An 18,804-nucleotide genomic window follows, 5' to 3' on the forward strand; every position below is an offset into this window, starting at 1 on the left:
ATACGGTCTGTGACTGCGAGGTATATGGTCAAAATCCTAAATCTTACTGTGTGACGTGGATAGGCTACTCTTTATTCCGGACATGGCCGTAGAACATCATTTGGTCTGGATTTGTAAAATGTCCTGGGCTAACGAACATGAAACATGGACTCTGAAACGGAAGCGCTTGATATTTTCCATTTTTCGGTCAGAACTCACGGAAAGGAAGCAGGGCACATATAGGCTACAGTGAAGTCGACGCAAGCATATTGACCAATGCTTTTGAAACGAGACCATTGCATTTTAATGTAGCCTAATTTCCAAAAACAATACTAACAGCAACAGAAAAAAAAAAATTTATTCTATTAAGCGGTGGTAGTCTTTAGCCTACCTCCATAAACTCATGTCCAGGGGCAACCTTATTAAATGTATGAACATCACGTTAATCCACATCGATAAATTCAGTTAGAGGATAAGAAGACTGTAGGGCAGTTAGCCTACCACTAAAATCCAACCAGAGCTTCATCAGAGCCATCAATACAGAAGAGATCTTAATGCATTTACACAGCAATTAGCCTACAAGTGCATAAAAATATTATGAAGTGTTTTACATTTTGAAGACATAAATATGACATGATGGAATCAATGAAGTGATAGGCCTACGTTTAATATGAAACTAAAACAGACACCAGGTGGCAGAAAGTCAATGTCTTTTGATTGAGCCCACGGCATCGTCTTTCGGCGTGCCGCGGGTCTCTTTCGGCACTCCAGATGATGACACAATGTCGATTGCTGCATCACAAGGTGGGCAGGAGTCATCGGGAGATGACGATTCGGCTGTGCTGCCGCCTTCGGGCGTGCCAGCATTGCCCGAGTCTGATCCCGAGCTGACGGCCATGCTTTCCCGGGCAGCCATTGGGCTCGAGTGGTCCCCGCCACCCGACCTTGTGCGCTCGCGGCTGGACGATTGGTTTTTGGGTGTGGCCGCTGACCCCCGTCAGCGTCCAACCCCAATGCCTTTCTTCCCAGACGTGCATGAGGAGGTCACGAGGTCCTGGAAGGCACCCCTGTCTTCCTGTGATCGTTTGGCGATCTCCTCCGCCTTGCCTCCTCTTGATCAGGTGGCCGTACACTGGGTTTCCCCAGGTTGAACGCTCTGTTGCGATGCAACTGTGTCCGCAGAGTGCTTCTTCCCGTGGCGACCCAAAGCACCCCTCCAAGGCCTGTAGGTTCTCCTCCACTCTCGTGGCGAAGGCCTACAGAGCTGCGGGGCAGGCGGCCTCCTCACTGCATGCCATGGCCACTCTGCAGGTCTACCAGGCCCGGATGCTCAGGGACATGCACGAGGGGAGGACTGACCCAGGGCTCTTTGATGAGCTGTGTGCCGCCACCGACCTTGCTCTCCGAGCGACAAAGGTGACTGCACGCTCCCTGGGTCAGGTGATGTCCACATGCGTGGTCCAGGAGCGACACCTGTGGCTAAATCTGGCCGATATTTGATGTATTTGATTTGATATATTTATGACCGTGCCCTCGCACCAGGCCGCTATGCCACCCACGCATAGTTTGCGAAGGGTGCGATCGAGACTGTCCCTCCAGCCGTAATGAAGTTCAGCATTTACAGCCCCTACTTCATTGTACCGAAGAAATCCGGTGGGTTACGACCAATCCTGGACCTGCGCATCTTGAACCGCTCCCTTCACAGGATGCCGTTCAAGATGCTCACGGCCAAACGCATTTTCGAATGTGTGCGGCCATAGGATTGGTTTGCAGCGATCGACCTGAAGGACGCCTACTTCCATGTCTCCATTCTTCCTCGACACAGACCGTTCCTACGGTTTGCTTTCGAGGGGCAGGCATACCAGTACACAGTTCTCCCTTTCGGGCTAGCCCTGTCTCCTCGCGTCTTCACTAAAGTCGTCGAGGCAGCACTTGTTCCTCTACGGGAACACGGGGTTCGCATTCTAAACTATCTCGAAGACTGGCTGATCCTAGCTCACTCTCGAGACCAGGTTTGCGAACACAGGGACCTAGTGCTCCGACACCTAGCTCGTCTGGGCCTGGGGGTCAACTGGGAGAAGAGCAAACTCTGCCCCGTGCAAAGAATCTCTTTTCTCGGTTTGGAAATCGACTCGGTCGCCATGTGCGCACAGATTACGAGCGAGTGTGCGCAGTCACTGCTGACTTGCCTTCGTCAATTCGAGGGCAAGAGTTCGGTTCCACTGAAACTGTTTCAGAGGCTCCTGGGGCATATGGCATCCGCAGCCGCGGTAACGCTGCTCGGATTGCTTCATGTGAGACCGCTTCAGCTTTGGCTTCGTGATCGAGTCCCGAGGTGGGCATGGCAACACGGCACGCTCCAAGTCCCAGTGACTCCGACCTGCCATCAGACCTTCACTCCGTGGACGAACCTCAGCTTTCTACGGGCCGGAGTGCCCTTAGAACAAGTTTCCAGGCATGTTGTTGTATCAACAGATGCCTCCACCACGGGCTGGGGCGCCATGTGCAATGGACATGCTGCAGCGGGCTCCTGGACAGGACCCAAGCGCCTTTGGCATGTCAATTGCCTCGAGTTGCTGGCTGTATGTCTCGCCCTGCACCGCTTCCGTGCGTTGCTCAGGGGTCAGCATGTACTAGTCCGATCAGAAAATACTGCAACAGTAGTGTACATCAACCGACAAGGTGGTCTGCGCTCCCACCGTATGTTGCAACTCGCCCGCCACCTCCTCATATGGAGTCAGAAGCATCTGAGGTCGCTTCGAGCCATTTATATCCCGGGAGACCTGAACTGTGCGGCCGACAAGCTGTCTCGGCTTCGGCCTCTCCCTAGAGAATGGAGACTCCATCCCCAGACAGTTCAGCTGTTTAGAATCAGTTTGGGGATGCACAGGTAGATCTGTTTGCCTCCCACGACTCGTCCCATTGCGACCTGTTTTATTCCCCGACCGAGGGCACGCTCTGCACGGATGCACTGGCGCACAGCTGGCCGCGGGGTCTCCTCGCCTTCTTGCGCAGACCTTGCTCAAGATCAGGGAGGATGAGGAGCAGGTCATTTTGGTTGCCCCGTATTGGCACAATCGGACCTGGTTCCCCGAACTGGTACTCCTCGCGACAGCACCTCCCTGGCCAATTCCCCTGAGAAAGGACCTGCTTTCTCAGGGACAGGGCACCATATGGCACCCTCGTCCCGATCTTTGGAACCTCCACGTGTGGCTCCTGGACGGGATGAGTACCCTACCACCAGCAGTGGTGGCTACCATCACTTCCGCTAGAGCATCGTCCACGAGACATGCCTATGCGTTGAAGTGGAACTTCTTCGTCAACTGGTGTTCTTCCCGACGTGAAGAACCCACAAAATACCTGATCAGTGTCGTGCTTTCCTTCCTGCAGCAAGGGTTGGAGCGAAGGCTGTCTCCCTCCACCCTGAAAGTGTATGTTGCCGCCATTGCCGCACATCACGATGCAGTTGAAGGTAAGTCTCTGGGAAAGCATGACCTGATCATCAGGTTCCTGTGAGGAGCGAGGAGACTGAATCCTCCTCGCCCTCCTCTAGTTCCCTCTTGGGACCTCTCAGTGGTACCCCCTCCCTTTGAGCCTCTGCAATCAGTGCAGCTTAAGTTCCTGTCAAGTAAGACAGCGCTCCTGGTTGCATTGGCCTCCATCAAGAGGGTAGGGGACCTGCAGGCATTTTCGGTTGACGAAGCGTGCATGGAATTCGGGCCGGCTAACTCTCACGTGATCCTGAGATCCCGGCCTGGATATGTGCCCAAGGTTCCCACCACTCCCTTTCGAGACCAGGTGGTGAACCTGCAAGCGCTGCCCTCGGAGGAAGACCCAGCCTTGGCACTGCTCTGTCCAGTACGTGCCCTCCGTGCTTACGTAGACAGAACGTAGTGTTTCAGGACCTCAGACCAGCTCTTTATCGTGGGAAGCTGAAGGGAAAGGCTCTCTCCAAGCAAAGGTTGTCTCACTGGATAGTGCACACCATTGCTTTGGCATACCAGCAGCAAGGTCAACCGACCAGTTTCTTCTTATGTACTCGCTTCAACCAGCCGGTACTAGATTCTGCTCAGGTGTCTTTGCTTGCTCGCCATTCCTCTCCACGGACGGGATACTTGCGATATATTCCTCAGGTGAGCCTAATAAGCCCTGAGTTTCCTCCAGCACTGTTGATGTCAACGCCAGAGTTATGCCACCGGCAGCTTTCGCGCTTGGCTAGGTGTATAGGTGTATACATGTGTATTCCACTGTAAGCCTCTCTGAGCATATGTCTTTCCCTCGGCAAGCCATCTTGCCACCCCTGGGGTTGAAATATTCCACCTGCGGCTGGACACCCCAGTGATACTCCATATGCAGCCCCTCGGGGTCATATGTGTATTCCAAGTCCCCCCTTCGGGCTGGGCATAATTGCATATTTCCACTGAGATATGCTTCCCAGTGTAATTGGTATTCCTGTGTTAAGTAGGAGTCCTTCGTCTGTGCCAGTCTCACAACAGGAAGCTCAGACTTACGCAGGGCACTGGAAGACAGCCGAGGAGGCGTTATTAGACTGGGAACCCCATTCGTCGTCACTGGCCTAACTCGTAGTGACCACGAAAGGGAACGTCTCGGTTACGTATGTAATCCTCGTTCCCTGAGTAGGGAACGGAGACGTTACGTCTCCCTGCCACATCCGCTTTACCGCTGGAACGCCTGAGTTCATTCTCGGCTCCTCACCGAAGACATATCTGCATGTTGCCGGCGTGCTTCCTTATATACCCACGAGGTGGGGCGGAGTTACGCTATGCAAATTCCTTAGACCCATGGCATTTCATTGCCATTGGCTTGTTTTATATACTCGAAGATGACAGACTTTCTAAGTGTAACCCCATTCGTCATCACTGACAAAACGTCTCCGTTTCCTACTCAGGGAACGAGGGTTACATACGTAACCGAGACGTTCTCTCACAAAACCTGTTGTGAGTTTGGACAAACACTTCCTGTTTAATGTCCTGCTGGCAGTGTTTCAGACAGCTCCATAGGTTAACAATGGAGCGGGTCATAGAGTTTTATTTTGAACTTGCACTCAAATATAAAGAAATATGGTCAGTGAGTTCAGTAAAGTTGGCAATATATTCACAGATTTGAACTTCCCGGATCAATAACTCGTGAGCTAAACGCTGATAAAACACAAATGACACCTCTTTCCAATCATAGTAACATAGACAATGAGCTACAATCTAATTTTCCTTAAAAAGAGCCTTTTAATATAAAGTGATCTCTAAGAGCAAGTCCGAAGGGACCGTTTGCAAAGTGCGAGAGAACGCAAAAGCTTTGAAAAATATTTTTTCCTCCCATTCCATATATTTTCCGCCACCATGTCCCATTTCAGTCACCATTCAGGGGCTCTGTACCTGATGTGCTGGACACCGTCAAGTATATTTTGAGAAAAGATCAAGATATCATTGATATAGAGAAAAATGAACCGACTGACCATGTCTCTAAGCCCATCATTAACAAGTGCCTGGAAGAGCGCTGGTGAGTTGGAAAGACCAAATGGAATGACCAAATACAAAGTATTTAAAGGTGGTCTTCCATTTATCCCCCTCCCTAATCTGAACAAGTTGGAACTGTGACACTTTAACAGTCTTTTTACACTAATTACATTAAAATGTTGAAAACTGTGGTTACAGTAACAAAATATATTGATATTTGTATTTTTGTATTCACACTAATGTTCTTTATCAGTACCTGCATTGACCAAACTTTGCTCATATTTGCACAATATAGTTAGAAATATATTACATACTGATTTGCTTACTTTTTTATTTTTTAATTTTTTTTGGAAATGTATAGGGGCAAAAATAGATGTTTCAAACTTTATACACGGTGTCTATTTATATTATTATTTAATATATTTGGGGAGCAATGGACAACATCAAGGATCTTCTTTCACACCTTTCCAAAAAAAATTGACTTCTTCACACTCCCATATGCAATGATATAATGTATCTTTAAACTCACTGCATCTTAAGCAAGTGTCAGGGACATTTTCATTATATTTATGCAATACAACTGGAGTTATATAAATCCGCATTTCCACACTTATATTGTAGCAGTTTCAGACGTGTGTCCATTGTTTGTGATTGAGCCTCTTTACATGCTTCCATCCAGTCCTCCATCTGAATATCCTCGTTAATATCCATTCTCCAGGCTTCCAGTTTGTAGTTTGAAGAGTCCTTTGATCCTGACACCAGCATATTGTATAATGATGAAATTAAGCCTTTACTTGAACAATTTCTTGTAATTTATTTTTCTAAGATAGACAATGTTGGCATATCCAGAGAATTATTTTGTGATTTGAGTATGACATTACTTATTTGTAAATACTTAAAGAAATGTTTTTTTAGGAATATTTATTGACTATTTCCTCAAATGACATAAGAGTGTTGTTAACATAGATCTGCTGTGGTGTGGCAAGAGAGGACTCAAAAGCGAAAGTGACAATCACAGTTCTTTAATAGAAGCAGTAGTCTGACCACAGGTAATGTCAAACAGAAAGTTCAAAACAGCAAACTGAAGAAGCCAGCATAAACTGGTAAATTACGTGAACACAATCTTCCTCTGTGGCAGGGATGAACTGAAGGCAGGTGAAGTAGCAGATCTCGTGAATCGCGGAAAAACAGGTATAACAGGATTCTGGCGGCGAGCACCGATCAGGTAACTAACTTCAGTTCTCTGTGGGTGTACAATGACGGGAACAGAGTAATTCCAGCAGAAACAGTAAATCCGTAGAACGGACAGGACAGGACAGGACAGGACAGGACAGGACAGGACAGGACAGGACTATAACTCAGGTCAATGTGCATCTGAGACTGCAAACAATCTGACAACTAGACAAGGAAAGAGAGGGTAGAAGAAGCCGAGATAATGAGAGAAGATGAGGAACAGGTGGAGAGGAATGAGCGTGATGAAAAGTGAAAACAGCTGTCAGTAATGAAAGAGAGCGTAGTGGTGAACTGTGTGTGTGTGACCAGCAGAGGGAGACAGAGAAAGAGGCAGGATCATGACATCTGATATCTTACGTATGCCCTTGTCTGCCCAAATCTTGAAACCTGCGTCCAATATGCCTGGATTAAACTTTGTATTGCCCCAAATGGGACTAAAACAAGATAAAGGGTAGGAGACACCTACAAAAAAATTCAGGAAATTCACAACATACCATACGGCAATCATATTTATAACTATAGGATTGGAATTTTTTTTTTTTTTTTTTTTTAGATCTTTAAATTCTGATGAATATAAACATAAATATAAAGGCAGGGATTTGATAGCAGAATATTCTATATCCACCCATGGTGGGCAGTCTTGAGTTAAAAAATAAAACATAATTGTTCTAAGTTGAACAGCCCAATGGTACCAAAGAAGGTTAGGACACGTAGACCTCCTCTGTCATATGGCAAGTACAAAAGTGTCAGATGGAGTCTGGAACATCTGTTATTCAAGATTATTTTAGAGGATAATTTTTTCAAGATATTTATTCGGCCAATTAAAGATATGGGTAAGGACATCCATATTTCTATAGAGCTACTAACACTTTCAAGAAGTGGATATAATTTACTTTTTTATATTTTAATTTACCCAGCTATGTAAAACAATCAACAATATTGAAGGTTGCAGCACACTTTACTAGGTTGCTGTCTGTCAATATCATTTAGATATAGAATGGAACTTTTAGCATTATTAATTTTGTATCCAGAAATTTCTCCAAATGTATTAATAAGATCTAATAAAGCAGGTATTGATGTATCACGATGTTTTAGAAAAAGAATTACATCTTCAGCGAATAATGCTATTTTATGTTCTATCTGTATAATCTTAATGCCTGTTAATTCCACATGTCTTTTTACTGCTATTGCAAAAGGTTCGATGGAGATGGCAAAAAGAAGAGGAGAAAGGGGTGAACCTTGTCTGCACCCTTCTTGATATGCTAAATGGTTTTGAAACTATAATATTTGTCAACACTTCTGCTGTAGGGCTACTATAAAGTAACCTAACCCACTTGCAATAACCTTCACCAAACCCAAATCTAGGCAACAAATCAAACAAATAAGACCATTCAACCCTATCATATGCCTTTTCGGCATCCAATGATAGTAGAGCAGTATCGCGTTCACTCCTCTGTTCATGAAGAATATTTAGGGCTCTTCGAACATTATGAAATCCTTGCCTGCGTTGTATGAAACCATTTTGATCCTCTCCTATTAAATTTGGTAGAAGACCTTCTAACCTCTTAGCTAGAACTTTACATAATATATTTGTAACGGAATTTAACAAGCTAATTGGCATTTTATGTTTGTTTTTCCTGGTTTTGGTAATAATGTGATTTAAAGCTCCTCTCATTGATGTAGGAAGAAGGCCTTGATGATAGGCCTCCACAATCATTTCCAAAAAGGGGGTTAATAACATTTTTTAAACTTCTTATAAATTTCTATAGGAAGCCCATCTAGCTTTTCCTGGTTTGATAGAATCAATGGCTTCTCCAATTTCTTGTAATGTGAGGTCTTCATCCAATTAGTTTTTTTCTTCATTTGAAATCTGTGGTATATTTAGACTATCTAAAAATTGTGTCTGAGTATCAAAATTTAATGAGCACTCTGAAGTATAGAGTTTTTTATAATAAATTCTAAATGCTTCATTGATCTCTATAGGGTCAACTATAGTTCCTGTTGAACTCTCAGTTACTATGATGGTACGCTCTGTTTGTTGTTGTCGGATTTGTCATTCAAGTAACCGACCAGTTTTATTTCCATATTCATAAAAATTTTGTTTCAAAACTCACTTGCCGGTGGCAGTATCGGCCTGTTCAGGGCCCTGAAATAGCAAACTGGCAGGGACCGCCCCAACTAACAGAAGGAAGGATTCGCTATTGAGTGAAAATGGCCTGTCAGATGCCTCCACCCTGCCGAATCACCAGAGGTGGCAGGATCAGTGGAGACACCCCCCACAGATTCCCTTCCGGGTGGTAATGCTCTCGGAGAAGTCTCTGCTCTTGAGTAACCAGAAATGGCTGCAATATGTCCTGGCCTAACCTGGGTAAGGCCGATGAAAACTTCATACTAGAATACAAACATGGAAGTATGCATCTACGGACACAACCCCTATACTACTTTGGTCAGAAAGCCTGTATAAGCCATAGTTTCTTCGGGAAAGGTAACTTATGCAAAGACCCCTACACCCAAAATGAAGTTTATTTCACAAATTTTGTGAGGAGCACGTTCAGGTAATCCAACCAATAAGCACAAGGGGAGGCCCGCGACAGCTTCAGAGCATTTGGCCCTGACCATTTATCATCATGTCCGAAATTGAGCTTTTCCCTTCCAACCATCCCTGCCATGGGAAAATGGACTGTCAAAGGGCTAAGACAGGCCCTGATGAACTCATAATCAATTATTCTTGTAGATTAAATAAAGAAGTTGCACAACGTTATACATGCTCTATCTTCCTCCTCTCTCTTTTCAGCAACACTGCTACCAGCTCCACCGAATACCGTCACCTCAGAACCTCCTCCAGTGGCGAATAACATCAGAGCACAAATCCTTACTGGTGCAGATGTGGATTTAGCCTGTTTATTATCTATGTTTCCCCCAGCCAAGTCAAATCGCCAGGTGGACTGCAGAAATATTTACATTACGTTAAAAAACAATACTCAGAATTCTCTGAGCTGAATTTTGAATCCCTTTCTGTTGCTACACAGAAATAATTTGCTCTGCTTTTCCCCATAGACGGCGCAAGCTGAATGATTATCCATCCCTTATCTAGCGCTGTCTTATGGGGTGTAGTCATTTTTATACATATCACAAGCTATTTTCATCTAAATGTGTCTAATGGAATCAGTGTTCATTATTGAGGCACTCTGGACACTAATCTCCAGGGTCTTCCTAGGATTCCGCAATATATACTGTGCAATTTGCAGATTGGTTAACCATTCCACCACGACCTGTCTACAAATGAATCCCTCAATGCCTCCCTTCCTTGAAAAGAACCAGATTAAGTCCACCAACTTTGTTCCATGGCTCGCCAGAGAAGATCCTTCCTTCGGTAGGGATTTTAGGAACAGACGTGAGCCTGTAGGAGAGTGGAGCGGAGGTGGCCAGCCAATTCCACAGATACAAATAGCAGAAGTTACCACACTGCCAAGCGTTCTGTAAGAGGTATCAACCTCTCATTATAGACTGCATATCGTAGGGAAAAAGGTCTATTCAGTGCCCTAAAACAGCTAGCTGGCAGGGAACAACTGAATGCATTGACCAGGGGACTCGTTGCGAGGGTATACACAACACTGTTTAGGGAGGGGTGTTGCCCTGACAGCTTATGTCCCAAAACCCTCTGTAGGTGGGTGCGGGTGCCATAATCTGGCAGCATAGCTGAACGGAGATAGGGCAAAATCTCTGCTGGAAACTGGAAACATCCTCTAAGTATAACACGATCTGGTTGATAGACTGATTTTGCTATAAATATAACCAGTATCCAAGTACTCAAAGTTAGACACCATCAGAAAATGTGTACCAAAAGATTCAAACAAGGTTTTTGGGTAGCATGAGATCACTCACAGAGCGAGCTTCCAAAGTCAGGAGAAATAGCAAGAGAAAGGGGGACACCAGTCTCAAGCTCCACTTAACCAACTCAAACTGCAATCCCCACGATCAAAGCCGCCGCGTCAACTATAGGCAAACACGAGACTGGAACCACGGGGCGCCAACATTTCTAACAAGCATATATTGTGTGAGTCGTCTGCCGTAAAAAACAGGGGCATGGCATCACACACTTTCTATACTTTAGACCTGACATTTTAACAGACTAACTCCTGGTCTAATGATTTTCCACACACACAATACAATTTTTTTTTATTTCACAAAGTGCTCAACAAACATGTGACTTCTGAAGACAAAGAAGCTGATGACGTGCATTTCAGGCACTGCATTGCTTTTTTTATGGTCTCTGTGATGCGATGCGCTACAGCACATCGCCATGTCCATATGTTCGGCCAATAAGATTGACATGTTAAGACGTGCTTCAGACAATGTCTCATGCAGGAGTGTTCCCATAACATCTTTTTAGATACACTTTAAGAGAAGTTTAGACTAAAAGTACATTACGTCTGTGGGAGATGTGTGGGAGATGATTGCAACACATTTTGCTAAACCACAAATGGGAGTGTTTTCTTTCAGATCCAATACATTTCCAAGGTATCTGCCTACCACAATGTGAGTCATTTTAAGATAATGCTAAGAAATGATCATTTTGCATTTGGCAAGAAACACATTTTGTTTCCTAATAATGTGGTAAACTGTATATTTGCTTTAATGTTCAAACAGAAGAAGAGCATGACTGTGTGTGAATGTGTCACAGTGGTAAGTTGTGCCACTTAGTTGCAATTAAGTTGCACTTCAGACAAGATGAAGAAGAGATTAAGGGGAACTAGTATGCTCTGTTATATTTCACAATGTTTCCTATCAACTGGGATTAGAATAAAAAACAACGTTACACAACGTGGACATTGAGTCATTGGGGAATACCTGAACTGTTCACATTTGTGATGAATACTGAAATCACATTTTAATATAGCAATAAACCAACTAAGAAAAGTTTAACATTCAGAATATTTTAAAGCAGTGAAATCCCTTTGTTTTTTAATTTTTAGAAGCAGGTTAGTTTTTCAATGAGACACGCCACAAGTGCATAGTAATAGTAAATGCTGCTAGGGATAAACCGATACATGTTTTACCCTTTTTATGGATAAACCGATACCGATACCGATATCTGTAGTTTTTTTTTTATGTGGCAGTTTTCCAAGTACAACAAAGTGAGACTGATGATTTTAGGACAACTTCCTATATTTTCCTATTAAATATTTTTTGTTCAAAAGCTCCATACAAATATCACAGAACAAATGTTTATAGCATAACACTGTGTAACAATGACAACATTTACAGTACATTACATACAACAGTGTATACTGTTTAATCATGGTGAGCAACACTATAACTGTAGGAGTAATGTTCATACGAAATAAGCTAAGCTATGGATGTTCCTCACAGCATTTGTACAGTACATTTTTTAAGATTAAAATTATAAAAGACAATTAGAATTTTAGTCAATTAGAATTATTTTCACAAGAAAGTGGCCGTTTTTTTAAGGAACAGAGGCATCTCTGCATGTTCAGCTAAGCCTGCTTCTGTTTTCATTCAGAATGTGTGACACTGATCTGAACAATCTTTCACTTTCCACTCTACTGCATGGGGCTGAACGATATTTTTGAGTCATTTGATCCAGACCAGGTAATTGCAGATTATAAACTGTCTAGTACTAGAAAGGTTTGTCTGAATAATGCACATTGGCCTCTCCAAGGTATGTTTCCAGCTACCATATATAGCAATTTTCTGCCCTTGCAATTTCTTCAAAAACACTGTCCAGACTTGTTACGGAGTGCTACGGCTAACGCTAGCAGCAAATTCTCAAATAGCGGCAGTTTCAATTTCAAATGTTTTATCAGATTACTCGTATTATACAAAACATTTTTTGTGCCTCCTCTTGATACTTTTGAAGTACAACGTTTGCAGTATGTCATGCATAGGTTGTGTCAGGGTTCTGCCCTGTCAGCTTTGTTTGTGTTGTCTTTGTTTCATGTCTCTATGTTTGTGTTGTGCTTAAACACATGGCTTTGTCTTTGTTTGTGTTGGCCATGTGCTCCTCTGTTCCTGCCTCCTTGTTTCCCGGTACCACACCCCCTTGTCTAGTTGAGTCCTCATTTGTCTGAGTGTTGTCACCTGTTCCTCATGTTCTCTGCTCCCTTGTTTGAGTCCTCGTTTACATGAGTGTTCACCTGTTCCTTGTCTGAGTGTGCTCACCTGTTACTCTTGTTCTTAGCTTCCTTTATATGTGTGCTCTTTCCCTCATGTTTGGCCAGTTCGTTAGATGTTGTGCCACTGTGTGCTTCTGTGCTACTTAGTTTGTTTCTTGTTACTAAAGACATTGGTGTTTTTTTTTGTAGAAGTTTTTTAGTGCTTTTGTTCTGCCATTGGTCCTGTCTGTCTTGTCTCCTGTGTGTCTTGCTCCAGACCTGTCCTGCTAGCAGAGCGTCCCTGGCTGCTTTCTCTCTTTGCTTTGGAGCAAGCCTAGTGCTGAGCCTGAGATCCCTGAGTGCCTTGCTGTTGTGCTTGAAGTTCCTGTCTGGCTATTGCTGGTATTCTCTGGTCTCTTTCTGCTCTGCCATTACTACTCTCCAGGCTACTGTCATCTTGTGCAAGTAACAACTGCTGCTCTGCTAGTTACAACGGCTGTCATTGTGTCTCATCCCTGCCTATTGTTTGGACTGTTCACCTCTCCCACCACTTTGTGTCTTCTGTTTGTCAATAAACCTGTTAACACTCGTTCTGCATTTGAGTCCTCCTTCATAGACCCGTGACAGGTTGTCATTAATTTTGAAATTTCCACACCACGGAGACTGACATTTTGTTTCTGTGCACTGGAAGTTGTCAATTATGTCACAAGCTATCGGTCTTTGGTATCGGCGTATTTTTATGAGTAGGCTACGAGTACAAGTACATACGCTCCGTATCGGGCCATCCCTATATGCTGCATTTGGAACCACTGTCACAACTTACCCTGACGAATCTGACACACTAGCAGTGGTATTCTTGCTCGATGGTGTTTTAAGCCCCCAATGGCTCCTTAGAGGCAGCTAACCCTACCCTCAACCTTAAACCTACCCATCCCCTCGCTGCCTGGAAGGTGCCGTTGGGGGCATAAAACACCAAAGACCGGTATGCTTGGTTCCATCCGGACCGCGGGACATAATTGCGCCATTTTACCGTTTCTGCCAATTAAAGTGAGCAGCGCGTCAAAACAACTGAGCGGTTCACACCACAAGGACTTGGGTTGTTTATGGTAATGATCTTTCGGAGCTATATGTATAATATTTTTATCTAGAGCCAAAAGTGATACATTCAAGCCCTTCTCACTCCATGCGTGTTGCTTCTCTCGCTCCCTTGCTAAAAACGTAAAGCACCACATTAAAGAGTAACTCTCGCCAAAATGTTTTTTTGTTAATCTACCTGAGGCAAATTTTACTTTAAAAGCTAAATTAGAATGGAAACGCCACTTAAGTTTGACCGTATTTTCGTTTTTGGTCGAACTGCCTCTTGAATGGGAGTGCTTGGACTTCTATGATAGCATCAAAATCACTATTTTTAAAACACTAGAAAGGCTTGACACAACATGAAACTTTGCTCGAAGTATCACCAGGGGCTCGAGCATTGAGAACATTGTTTGTGTACACCGTTTACTAAAAAGAAAGATTTTGAACAACTCACTGTAGCTGTGTCCGCCAGCATTTTGACAGAATTTTAGTATTGCTTCTTATATGCATCCTTTTTCAAATACAAGGTCAATATTGATTTTCACTAACGACAAAACAAATTATCCGTGAATTTAAATGGAACTAAGCTTTAGGAGCTTTCCATCTTTACTCTCCTCCCTGTTACATTGCATTCGGAGATCGACTATTTTTGACTGTCAAAATGCCGGCGGACACAGCAAGTGAGTTCAAAATCTTTCTTTTTAGTAAACTCTGTGTACACAAACAATGTTCTCAATGCTGGAGTTCATGTGTAGAGCCCCTGGTGATACTTCCAGCAAAGTTTCATGTTGTGTCGAGCCTTCTTAGTGTTTTAAAAATAGTGACTTTTGATGCTATCATATTCGTGCCCCAAGCACTCCCATTCAAAAGGCAATTTGACCAAAAACAAAAATACAGTCGAACTTAAAAGTGAAGTTTCCATTCTAATTATGCTTTTAAACAAAAGTTTGCCTCTGGTAGATTAACAAAAAGACCCTAGGTTGCATTTTGGAGAGAGTTACCCTTTAACAGCTGCAGACGACGTATTTTTTTTTTACAACAGTAGCAGAAACGTGGTGAGCAGCAAAATAGATACTTTCTCTAAAACACTGCAGAAAACGAGAATGCCGCTAATACAATTATTTTTTATCTATCATACAGATGACTCCGACCGTTTAACTAAACCACGTTTGAGACAAGTTAAGGTTAATATACATTTAGCATTATTAATCAACATTTAAAGAGCATTTCATAATAAACAATGTTAGAATTTGGAAAATTATTTAGAGATAGGGTGAGGGTAAAAATGGTCCATACTTTTCTTATTATGTTTTCTCGGTCACAAGGCCTTCTATGTGCCATACACAAATGTGTCTAAATGTAAAATAAAATAAAAACAAAATAGCCTGTTAAAACATCTAATCTAACCTTTTTGTGTTCATATCCAGTTGGAAAAAATATAAACTTTTTTAGATAAGTTTTTGATAAAAATTGTCACTGTTTTGGCTCTCTGGGCCCAGGATTCTCATCTTTGATGACTATTTTTAGTGTTTAAATTTTTATTCTTTTACAAAGTACTACTTTGTAAATGTATCACTGTTCCAAAAAAGTATTGTCCTACCTCCACTGGGAAGGAAATATAGAGACCTCTTGAAACTTTAATTAAATACCCCTGTCTGCACTATATTGATAACAATATAAATCTTATTCAATTATATTGCTAGCCCTTCTCGTGTTTAAAAGTCGCTTTGGATAAAAGTGTCTGCTAAATTACTAAATGAAGACCTCTGATGCAAAAGCCTCTAAAAGCCACCTATGTCAAAAATGTAGTGAATGAAAAGTGAATGCTCTCCGCACAGAGTATACACTCATCAAATACTTTCACTTCAAACTCACTAAATCCCAGCCTCAGCCCATTCAGAAATGCCTGTACTTAGGTAGAAACCTATACATAGGAACCTGATGAAAATGTTCATAATAAAGAAAAATGTTAGACGGACTTAGAGGCTTTTGCATCTGAAGTCTTCAAATATAAATGTAATGTGTTTGTGTGTATGTGCTTGTACATATGCATGGTTTACAAGGACAATTGCATGTACGCTATAAATCCATGGCATTATTACTATGTAATAATACTACATACATACTATGTAATTCAAACATCTTTAAACAAACATACTAAAGAATGCTTTATGAAAATTCAAAAAATCCCTAAAGTTTTCCATGAGGGTTGTTTAGGGGTTGTGTTAGGGTTAGGGGATAGAAAATGTCAATATGTCATGTCAGTGTTATGTGGTGGTTTAACGTTGTTTCTTCTGCATATAGTTTATGTTGGTGGATTATATTAAAGACTCCTTTATTTCTAATTTCCTGCATTGTGCGCTCTTCATACACCAACTATGTGACATGAGGTTTTGTTAGATTTTATTAAGATAAAATGAAAGTTATTTTTTTTATTATTGTAAAAATGTATAAAGTCTTATGTTAGGATTAGGATTATGGTTAAGTTAACGTATTTATAGCTGAATATGAAAACGTTAGACGTTTATGGAATGTCCCCATTTAGATAGCTAAGTAAATGTGTGTGTCTTTTACAGCTCACTTCTTCCCTGTCAGGTCTTGTATTGTTGGCTGTTGAATGGTTGTATGACATTTTCATGATTGCCATCAACATGTACTTTTTCATGAAATTCGAATTAAATTAAAATGTAAAACATGCATGCTAATTATAGCATGCTAACAATTGTATTACAATACAAACCGTTGTATATAATTACAGATGGTCATGACTGTTAAAATCAGGCAACACTGACCTCTAGTGTTTAACAGGTGACTTGTTCATGTCTTGTGTTCACCATGTGGGGAACAGAAATTTGTCTTGGTTACATTTGAAATCTGATTAACATTACGCAAAAAGAGGAACTCGCAACAGTCAGACAAGTCTCTTGTTTCCATTGAAAATCCATGGAGACACAGCACAGAGGAATGCAAAATCGTGTTCTGTGTGAAAGGACCCTCAGTGGACTGGAATGTGGGTCAACAGTAAGAGTTGTATATGGGCTATATTTCTATAAATAAATAAATATAGTTCTATATTTCCAGTACAAGGAAGTAAACTACACTCTTAGAAAAATGGTTCCAAACAGTACCAAATGAGGGTTCTTCGGCTTGTAACAATACCAGAACCCTTTTTGGTGCTAAATAGAACCCATAGAATGTTCCATGAATAACCATGCTTTGAAAGTGCTATATAGGACCTTTATGGTGTTATAAATAACCTTTTCAGCAATATTTATTTGTATTAATATTAGTATATTAGTATTTTCATATTATTAATATTACTATGATTAATATTATTTTTTATAAATGATTTATTAATATTGTTTTTTTAGCCCTCTATCTGCCTGGTCTTATATCTTGTTGCCTTGTTCCCTGACAGTTTGTCACTCTATGGTTTCTATTTGATTGTGTTAGTTCAGTTCAGGTGTGTTTCATTTATTATCTCATCAGCTCCTTAGTTTGACCTTGTATATAAGCCCTCTGTTTCTTTAAGTTCCTTGTTCTGCATTGTTTCTACATTTATCACATAGTGTGAAGCGCTGACCATTGTGACCACAGCTTTGTGTGTGTGAGCAACATACACATCGGTTACAGCCTGACCAGAGTCCAGTGAAAGCTCCAGGCCCTGACCAGCATCCAGTGAAGGCTCCAGCCCCAGCCTCCAGTGAAGGCTCCAGCCCCTTACCAGCCTCCAGTGAAGGCTCCAGTCCCTTACCAGCATCCAGTGAAGGCTCCAGCCCCTGACCAGCCTCCAGTGAAGGCTCCAGCCCCTGACCAGCATCCAGTGAAGGCTCCAGCCCCTGACCAGCCTCCAGTGAAGGCTCCAGCCCCTGACCAGCCTCCAGTGAAGGCTCCAGTCCCTGACCAGCCTCCAGTGAAGGCTCCAGCCCCTGACCAGCATCCAGTGAAGGCTCCAGCCCCTGACCAGCCTCCAGTGAAGGCTCCAGCCCCTTACCAGCATCCAGTGAAGGCTCCAGTCCCTTACCAGCCTCCAGTGAAGGCTCCAGCCCCTGACCAGCCTCCAGTGAAGGCTCCAGCCCCTGACCAGCCTCCAGTGAAGGCTCCAGTCCCTTACCAGCATCCAGTGAAGGTTCCAGCCCCTGACCAGCCTCCAGTGAAGGCTCCAGCCCCTGACCAGCCTCCAGTGAAGGCTCCAGCCTCTGACCAGCCTCCAGTGTAGGCTCCAGCCCCTGACCAGCCTCCAGTGAAGGCTCCAGTCCCTTACCAGCATCCAGTGAAGGCTCCAGCCCCTGACCAGCCTCCAGTGAAGGCTCCAGCCCCTGACCAGCCTCCAGTGAAGTAGGGATGGGGAAATGAAGCCTCATTAATTACAGAGGCTTTCCCCTGACTGTCCTGGGAAAAGATTCAAAGCTTCAAGAGTGTCGAGAACAGCGCCATCTGGTGCTTATTTAAAATAAAGCATCCAGAAGCCTGTGTTAGAAGCTCTGGCAGATGAAGCAACCACAACACACTCCATAGTTTCAATTTTATGTGTACAAATAAAAGCCTTACATGTTTGTGTTTGATTTGTTCATTAAATAAATTAATTTTCTCTCCTCACAAACCCATCAACCAGACTGAGCCAACAATGACTCATTAAATAAGATCTGGGGTTCGAGCCTTCTGACACCCAAATCGAAACGAGCACGTGATTGGACAAAAAGTGAGGCTTCATTTGTAAACCGATACACACCCCGATACGGGGCTTCACTAGAAATTGTGTTGCATGTGCGATACGCACATCTAAGCTTCATTGTCATACGTAACATCACTACAGTAAAGGCTCCAGGCCCTGACCAGCCTCCAGTGAAGGCTCCAGCCCCTGACCAGCGTCCAGTGAAGGCTGTAGCCCTTGACCAGCCTCCAGTGAAGGCTCTGGCCCCTGA

This window comes from Squalius cephalus (genome assembly GCF_949319135.1).
Source record: "Squalius cephalus genome assembly, chromosome: 18".
In the NCBI taxonomy this organism is placed as follows: domain Eukaryota; kingdom Metazoa; phylum Chordata; class Actinopteri; order Cypriniformes; family Leuciscidae; genus Squalius; species Squalius cephalus.